The following is an 8,481-nucleotide window of genomic DNA, read 5'->3' as shown; positions in this document are numbered from 1 at the left end:
TCTCTATCACCTGATTGATCGTGTGAATATGGTCCATTGTTGAGTAACCTTTACGGAACCCTGCTTGTTCTTTAGGTTGACTGAAATCTAAGGTTGCAGAGATTCGGTTAGCGATTACCTTGGTAAATACCTTGTAGACGACTGACAGTAAGCTGATCGGCCTGTAATTTTTCAAGTCCATCATGTCGCCTTTCTTATGGATTAGGATGATGTTCGCGTTCTTCCAAGATTCCGGTACCATTGCGGTCATTAGGCATTGCGTATACAGGTTTGCCAGTTTTTCAAGTACAATTTCTCCGCCATCCTTCAAGAGGTCTGCTGTTATCTGATCCTCACCAGGTGCTTTGCCCCCTTTCATTTCTTTCAAAGCCTTCTTTACTTCTTCGGTCGTTACTGGTGGGATGTCTATCTCCTCTGAACTACTGTCTCGTTCGGCATAATCCTGTATGTCCCGGCTACTGTACAGATCTCTATAGAACTCCTCGGCCACTGTGACTATTTTATCCCTATTTGTGATGACAACATTGCCTTGCTTATCCTTAAGTGCATATAGCTGATTTTTCCCCACGCCGAGACGTCTCTTCGCTGCTTTCAGGCTACCTCCGTTTTTTACAACGTATTCGATCCTCTCCATATTATACTTCCGTATGTCAGCTGTCTTCCGCTTATTGATTAACTTCGAGAGCTCGGCTAGTTCTATTCTGTCAGCTGCGGTAGAGATTCTCATGGTTTGCCGTTTCCTGATTAGATCTTTCGTCTCCTGTGAAAGTTTACCAGCATTCTGTCTCGCCATAGTGCCCCCGACTTGTACTGCACATTCCGTGATAATGTGTGTAAGGTTGTCGCTGGCTTCCTGTGTCGTAAGCTCGGCTTCCATGTTAAAGGGCCCCTGAGATGGGGGTTTTTGGGGGGTCGATGGTATCGGAGCGCAACGGCTATTTCTTGAACTAATCGTGACGTGTTTGTGCGCTCTTGATTTAATCAATTTTTTACGAGCGTAAAAACATCAGAAAGCTACAAAAAAACCTCTTTTGTGTGTGGGTGCTTTTACACAGTCACACATATTTGTTTTATACCGGAGTGTAAAGCACTTACACACCGGGCCAAACCGGGCTTGACGCTCCTCCGTTCTCGGCGGAAGGATACAGTGAGCGCAGGAGCAACGACGCTTGCAGCCAGCGTGATCGCTCAGCGCTCCGTGTCTGGTGTTAGAGTATCATCAGTTTTCTTTGCATTTGCTTTCTTGGACGCTGTACCCGAAAGGATTTTTTGCACCATCTGTGTTTCGAGCGTAGCCTCGACGTTGTTTCAGAGGTGGTAACGAACGGCGCGCCAAGGGAGCGCCGCGCCGACGACGAAGGAGGAGCTCCGCACGCAGCGCTTGGACGACGCCGGGCACTGCTCGTGATCACGAGGCGCACGCTCAAGTGCGCTCACGCGGGCTGAATAAATCAGTTCAAGCCCAAACGCTGTCGCAGCTGATTCCCTGCGGCGGTCGCGACAAGGGCAAGAGCATGCTCATCCCGTAACGACAACTGCCAAAGAGTTTCATTTCATTGCTTCCCATCAAGTCATGATCGCAGGAAAGTGTGGTTTGCTGCACCGGCCTTCTGAATGAACCTGTTGCCTAGTGTCCTTAGCGCGCTTTACCGTTTACCGTGTTAAATGAAGCAAGAGTAGCCGTTTGCCGCTGAAAACGAAAGGATTGCACTCTGCTGTTTCTGCATTCCGGCTTACTGGCTCTGCCGAGTAGCGACATCTGCCGAATTTGTCGCAAAGCAAATGACAAACGTTTGTTGCCCAGAACTGTTCGCTTACGCTTGAAATGGCTTGAATCTTAGACGTCTTAGATTGAACTCTCACAATAAAATAATTTTTTTTTTAAAGAGCCGTATACTTCTACTGTAGAGCTTAAAAAATCGAAAACATGACGTTGACGCCGCCACCTAGTGGGAAGAATTAGGACCAAGTATTGCATTAACCAGAATTCACGCCACCGCTAAATATTTCGATATAAAATGAGTAAGATATATTGTAATGATTCCGCAGTTACCTATATTACCTTGCCCAAGACGATTTTGAAAGCATAAAAGAGCTATGCTAGTTCATAAAGGCATCCGAACCATTGGAAGCGTGGGAAGCTGGAGTAGGGGCGGAAATTTTGCTCGCTCATTCTAAAAAAAAATGTCATTTATCGTGCTCCTGATCATCATTTAGCAAGAATGTAGTAAACAACATCAACTAAGATTGCTTGCATGAAGCGCAGAGCACAGCGCATTTGCTGTGCGGTAAAGTTCCGGAAGAACGCCCACCTAAATTTAAGTACAGTGATATCAAGTGAAAAATACGAAATGGGCGAAATTTCGGGTCAAGCGCGGAAAGGACGAATAAGTGACCGCATCTACACATGAAGAGATGATTCGGGTTTGTTTTGTTCACTCATCGGCGCTAAAGCCATGGATTTTACGGGGTGGGCGCGCGTCTTTCAGTAAATTGAATATTTCACCCGCAAAAGGGGGTGGGCGATGTTTCAGGGGAGGGCGTTCACTCGGGACTTTCCGGTAATCTAATCAAAACGCGAGCGTACATTTCGCCGGCGCTGGGGGCTCGCTACTAGAGTCGGTAGAAATTCTAGCCTCTGTATCGCTATGTATACGACGGTAAAAATAAGTTACCGTTCAGGGAAACTCTCGCGCATGCAAGGTCGACTTCCGCAATCACCAGTATCTCCTGCTCAAAGTCCGTAAAGACTGAAAACGTAGCTTAAAAAAAAAAAAAAAAGGACGTCGTCGTCTCATGTGCGACCCACTCGCTGAAGTAACCATGGTAACGACGACGCTCTAAACCAAACCGCCGCCGTCAAAAATCGCGGACATTCCGGCGGCCAACCATGAAATGAGTGCTTCGCCTCGGACGAGGTCGGACTATGTCGTCATCGCAAGCCGCCGAGCCAACAAATAGTTCTGTCTCGTCGGGGTAATAACTTTTGTTAGTGTGAGCGAATATGCTTACTATTTTTGGACTTGTTTCTACAAGAACTATAGAGTAGATTTCTGACACAAACAAAAACACTTTGAAATCCATCTCAGGCCCCCTTTAAGGGCGGAATATCGGTTCTGCAGCGCGATCCTGAATTCTTCTACTTTATGTCTTACTGTTAGCTCATCTATTGGCTTCTTTCGTACTAGCTTGTTGCGGTCCCTCCTCAAATCTAGCCTAACTCGAGATCTTACCATACGGTGGTCACTACACCTTACCCTTCCGAGCACTTCCACATCCTGCACAACGCCAGGGTAATCGCATAATATGAAGTCTATTTCATTTTTGTGCTCCCCATTCGGGCTCCTCCAGGTCCACTTCCGACTCTCCCGTTTACAGAAGAAGGTATTCATTATCCGTAGGTTATTCCGTTCTGCAAACTCAACTAGGAGGTCCCCCCTGCTATTTCTACAGCCCAGACCATAGTTGCCAACTGCCTTGTCTCCAGCCTGATTCTTGCCTACTTTAGCATTGAAGTCCCCCAAAACTACGGTATACTGTGTTTTTACTTTAGCCATTGCCGATTCCACATCTTCATAGAAGCGTTCCACTACTTGGTCGTCGTGGCTGGATGTGGGCGCGTAGCCCTGCACCACCTTGAGCTTGTACCTCTTATTGAGCCTAATTACAAGACCTGCGGCCCTTTCGTTAATGCTATAGTATTCGTCTATGTTGCCAGCTATGCTTTTATTGACTAGAAATCCCACTCCCAGTTCTCTTCTGTCCTCTAGACCACGGTAACATAGGACGTGTCCATTTTTCAGCACCGTAAAGGCTTCACCCGTCCTCCTAACCTCGCTAAGCCCTATTACATCCCATTTAATGCCCTCTAGTTCCTCAAACAACACCTCGAGACTTGCTTCGCTAGATAAGGTTCGCGCGTTAAACGTTGCCAGGTTCAGATTCCATTGGCGGCCTGTCCGGGTCCAGGGATTCTTAGCACCCTCTGCTACGTCACAGGTCTGACCGCCGCCGTGGTCAGTTGCTTCGCAGCCGCAGGGGACTGAGGGCCGAGGGTCAATTGGCGTATTCATGGGAGGTTGTGGCCGTTACTACACCAGGGTGGCCAATCCTGCTCTGGTGAGGGAGTGCGTTGCCGGCAATGGTCGCCGGGATCAGGCCGCACCCCAAGCCCCAATGTGCAATTCCAAAATAGCTCCGCAAACTCCGTTTGCGGAGCTAGCTTTTAACCCCTGGGTGCGGGCCATCGTGGTTCTGCATGCTTCGCAGTTATCGACGTTGAAATCTAGTGCGGAGCAAATCAGCCGACTTATAGCCCGTATAGCTAACAAACACCACGGCCTCAAGGAGGCAAATTTACTGCGCTGGGTTCATGCTTTTATTATAAGTCGCATCATATACGTGGCTCCTTTTCTGCACTTCAAAAGAGCAGAAATAGAGAAGCTCCACTGCACATCCGGGAAGCCTACAAGCAAGCTGTAAGAATACCCGTCATGGCATCCACGGAGCGCTTCCAAGCAATGGGGGTGCACAATACCCTGGAAGAGCTAGTAGAAGCACAAAGGATGGCGCAGCTGCACAGGCTCTCGTGCAGCGAGACTGGCCGCGCAATTCTAAGGTCCCTGCGCATCCCCTTCGCTTCTCAACGCGGTATCAAATGCTCTCTGGATGACAGCACTCGATCATACATCCATTGTTCTCCCATACCACGAAATATGCACCCGGATCATCATCAAGACAGAAGAACCGCCAGAGCTTCTGCACTTCACCGGCAGCTGTGCGGGAACCCACATGTCCTCTATGTGGATGCTGCGGATTATCACGACCGACTGGCTGCGGCCGTAGCCGTAGTAGACCAGCAAGGAAACTCAGTGACCTCGGGCACAATCCTGACGACGCACCCTGAGGTGGCGGAAGAAGCGGCTATTGCGCTCGCAATAGCTAGCACGGAAGCCAAAATTATTGTGTCTGATTCCAAGACAGCAATAAGAAACTTCCTGGCGGGACGAATATCCCTGCCAGCGGCCAAAATTCTTTCTACGTTTATTGGCGACAGATGCAGGCATGTTCGCCTTGTATGGACACCAGCGCACTCGTCCCTGCCGGGGAATGAACTGGCTCACGAGGCAGCCCGAGATTTCGGCAACCAGGCTGACCTCGACGGAGACATCGGGCCAACGTTCACGGGGAGCAGAGACAGGCTGGTCACGAACAGGGAGTTCACGCACCACTACAGGTTGAGTCGCCTCAAGTACCCTGCACCCCACTCTTCCCTCAACAGATGGCAGTCGGTTGCGTGGAGACGAATACACTTTGATCTTAGCCAAAAGGCCGAGAAGCGATTGGAGACGAATACAGTCGAACACCTTCCCCAACCCTGTTCTCTACAACCGATATTACCCAGACACGTATCCCGACAGATGCAAGTGGTGTGCAGACAAAGCCGCCCTACAACACATCATATGGGCATGCCCACAGAAACCTCGTTCACCTAATAGAGCATTAAACATCAGGACTCAGGAGCAATGGGAGGCCGCCTTGCTCAGCTCTCACCCCGACGTACAACAACTACTCGTCCAGCTGGCGGAAGATGCCGCTAGGGCCCACGGGCTCATGGCCGCCATCTAACGGGGAAGGCTACGTGACTTCCTCCCTGTCACCCCCTTCCTTCTACCAGTTTGGGCTCAAATAAAGTTCCTTCTCTCTCTCTATCTCTCTCTCTCATGGCTGCAGGGACGTAGAATGTGACAAGTGTGTGGCGCCCCCCATCCCTGATATTCGTTGGCCGCTAAGTTCAGTGGCCCCACCAGGCTCGGTGGGCAACCTTGTGTGTGGCCGGGCAATAAACACCGCCGAGCACGGCTGCTCGGGGGTCAGTCACCGTCACCACCAGCACGCAGCAGGTCGTCTCTCGGCTGCAGGGTACCCCTACCCTCCCAGGTTCACGAACGCGGAGCTAAATCATAACACTGGCGACGAGGGAAGACGCCCGTGGAGCGGCCGAAGCCACCGTGAACGCCGCCACCGAGAACGCCGAGACACCGCCCCCTCAAGCCAGCCGCCATTACGCCATGCCGCTGTACGGGAGGCTCGAGCCGTTCGAGGGTGAAGGGTTCGCCTGGCCGGTCTACGAGGAACAAGTCGGCGTGTTTTTCCGAGCTAACGACACACCCGAGGCAAAACAGCGTGACATCTTCCTGGCCAGCTGCGGGACCCGCGTCTTCGCTCTCCTGCTCGACCTACTCAAGCCGGCCACGCCGCACGAGAAGTCGCTGGGTGAGCTGCTCGCGACGCTACGCTCGCTCTACAGCCCGGCTCCGTCGACGCTAATGGAGCGTTTTCGCTTCAACAACCGGAGCCGCCGAGACGGAGAGACGCTCGGGCAGTTCGTCGCAGCGCTGCGAGGGTTGGCGAGCGGCTGCGCCTTCGGGGAGCAGCTCGACTCGCTGCTCCGGGACCGTTTCGTCTGCGGCATCAAAGAACCCGCCATGCAGACGCGACTCCTGGAGCTTCCCGACCCCTCGCTGGACGACGCCGTGAAGGCAGCGCTGGCGATGGAGGCTGCGGCCAAGGACGCGGGCGAGATAGCGCGTGCGGCCGGCTCACCATCGACGGAGGCGGCGGTGAACAAGATGGCGGCACGGCATGGCAGGTGCGTTCGCTGCGGTGGTGACCACCCCCTTCACAGTGCCAGTTCGCGCAAGCGGAGTGCTTTGCGTGCGGAAGAACTGGGCACATTGCTCGGGCGTGCCGAGGGGGGACGACGGCGGACGGACCCAAGCAGCAGCCGGCGTCGAGCACAGGTTCCGCGCGAGCCCACGGCCAAGAGAGTCGGCGCAAGGGTAGGCGGCGGGGGCGTGCGGCAGCAGCTTCGGGTGCAGCGGCTAGGCTTCACGTCGTGGCCGAAGACCCGCAGATTTTCGACATGTGGCACGCGGGCACAGTGCAGCCGTCGGTGCCACCATACATGCTCACAGTTGAAGTCTGCGGGCGCCCCATTCCCGTGGAGCTGGCACAGGCGCCAGTGTGTCCGTCATGGCCGGGAAACCATTCAGACGCACCTTCCCTGGCGTGTCCGTCGAGGCGTCGGGCGTCATGCTGCGCAGCTACTGCGGACAGCTCGCCCAAGTCGAGGGTCAAGCCCAGGTCAGCGTCCGCCTTGGCGACAGGGAGGCCACCCTGCCCCTGTACTTGACCAAGGGGTCGTCACCGACGCTGCTGGGCCGGAACTGGATCCAGGCTTTGGGAGTGCGGCTGCCGGAGTACCAGGAAGCAGTGCGTGGGGTGGAAGACGTCCCGAGCTTGCTGACCAAGTTCGAGGCCCTGTTCCAGCCCGGGGTGGGCACATTCACCGGCACGGCGGCGAGCATTCATGTGCCAGAGTGAGCCCAGCCCCTATTTTTCAAGCCGCGCCCGCTGCCGTTCGCCGTGAAGGACGGGGTAACCCAGGAGCTGCAACGGCTGCAGCGAGACGAGATCCTGGTGCCCGTCAAATCTTCGGAGTGGGCTGCTCCCATCGTGCCAGTCCTGAAACAAGACGGCAGTGTATGGATCTGCGGGGACTTCAAGGTCACCATCAACCCCGTCGCTACGGTCGAGAAGTACCCGCTGCCACGCATTGAAGATCTCTGGTCGGCGGTGTCTGGGGGACAGAAGTTCACCAAGCTCGACCTAAGAGATGCGTACCAGCAGCTGGTGCTGAAGGAGTCGTCCCGGAAGTATGTCACCATTTCGACAACGCTGGGACTCTTCCAGTACACGCGCCTACCGTTCAGCGTGGCCTCAGCTCCTGCCATTTTCCAGAGGGAGATGGACAACCTGTTCAGGGGCATGAGGCACGTGGCGGTGTGCTTGGACGACATTCTGGCGACCGGTACCGACGACGAGGACCACCTTCAGAACCTACACAACGTCCTGGCACGACTGCAGGATGCCGGGCTGAAGCTCAAGCTGGAGAAGTGCGTGTTCTTGGCCCCCAGCGTTGAGTACCTGGGCCACATCATTTCCCAGGCAGGCCTAGCCCCGGCACCCCGCAAGGTTGAGGCTGTGCTCAAGGCGCCCAAGCCCCAGAACAAGGAGCTGCAGAGCCACCTGGGCCTGGTAAACTTCTACAGGAGCTTCCTGTCGAACCTGTCGTCGCATCTTCAGCCGCTGCATCTTCTGCTTCGAGATGGACAGCAGTGGGCCTGGAAGAAGGAACAGGACTTGGCCTTCCAGCGCAGCAAGGAGCTCATCACCAAGGCTCCGGTGCTGGTGCACTTCGATCCGGCCAAGCCTGTCGTCCTGACCGTAGATGCGTGACCGTACGGCGTGGGAGCCGTCCTGGCCCACCGGGAGAAGGATGGCCAAGAACGCCCTGTATCGTTTGCGTCCCGTCGGCTTCATGCGGCAGAGCAGCGGTACAGCCAGCTGGACAAGGAAGGCCTGGCCCTCATGTTCGGGGTCGAGCTCTTCCACCAGTACCTGTGGGGCCGAAAGTTC

This window comes from Haemaphysalis longicornis, unplaced genomic scaffold, assembly GCF_048455015.1.
Source record: "Haemaphysalis longicornis isolate Haplotype H1 unplaced genomic scaffold, Haemaphysalis longicornis Haplotype H1 scaffold_6, whole genome shotgun sequence".
Classification (NCBI taxonomy): domain Eukaryota; kingdom Metazoa; phylum Arthropoda; class Arachnida; order Ixodida; family Ixodidae; genus Haemaphysalis; species Haemaphysalis longicornis.
This window is presented reverse-complemented; position numbering follows the sequence as displayed.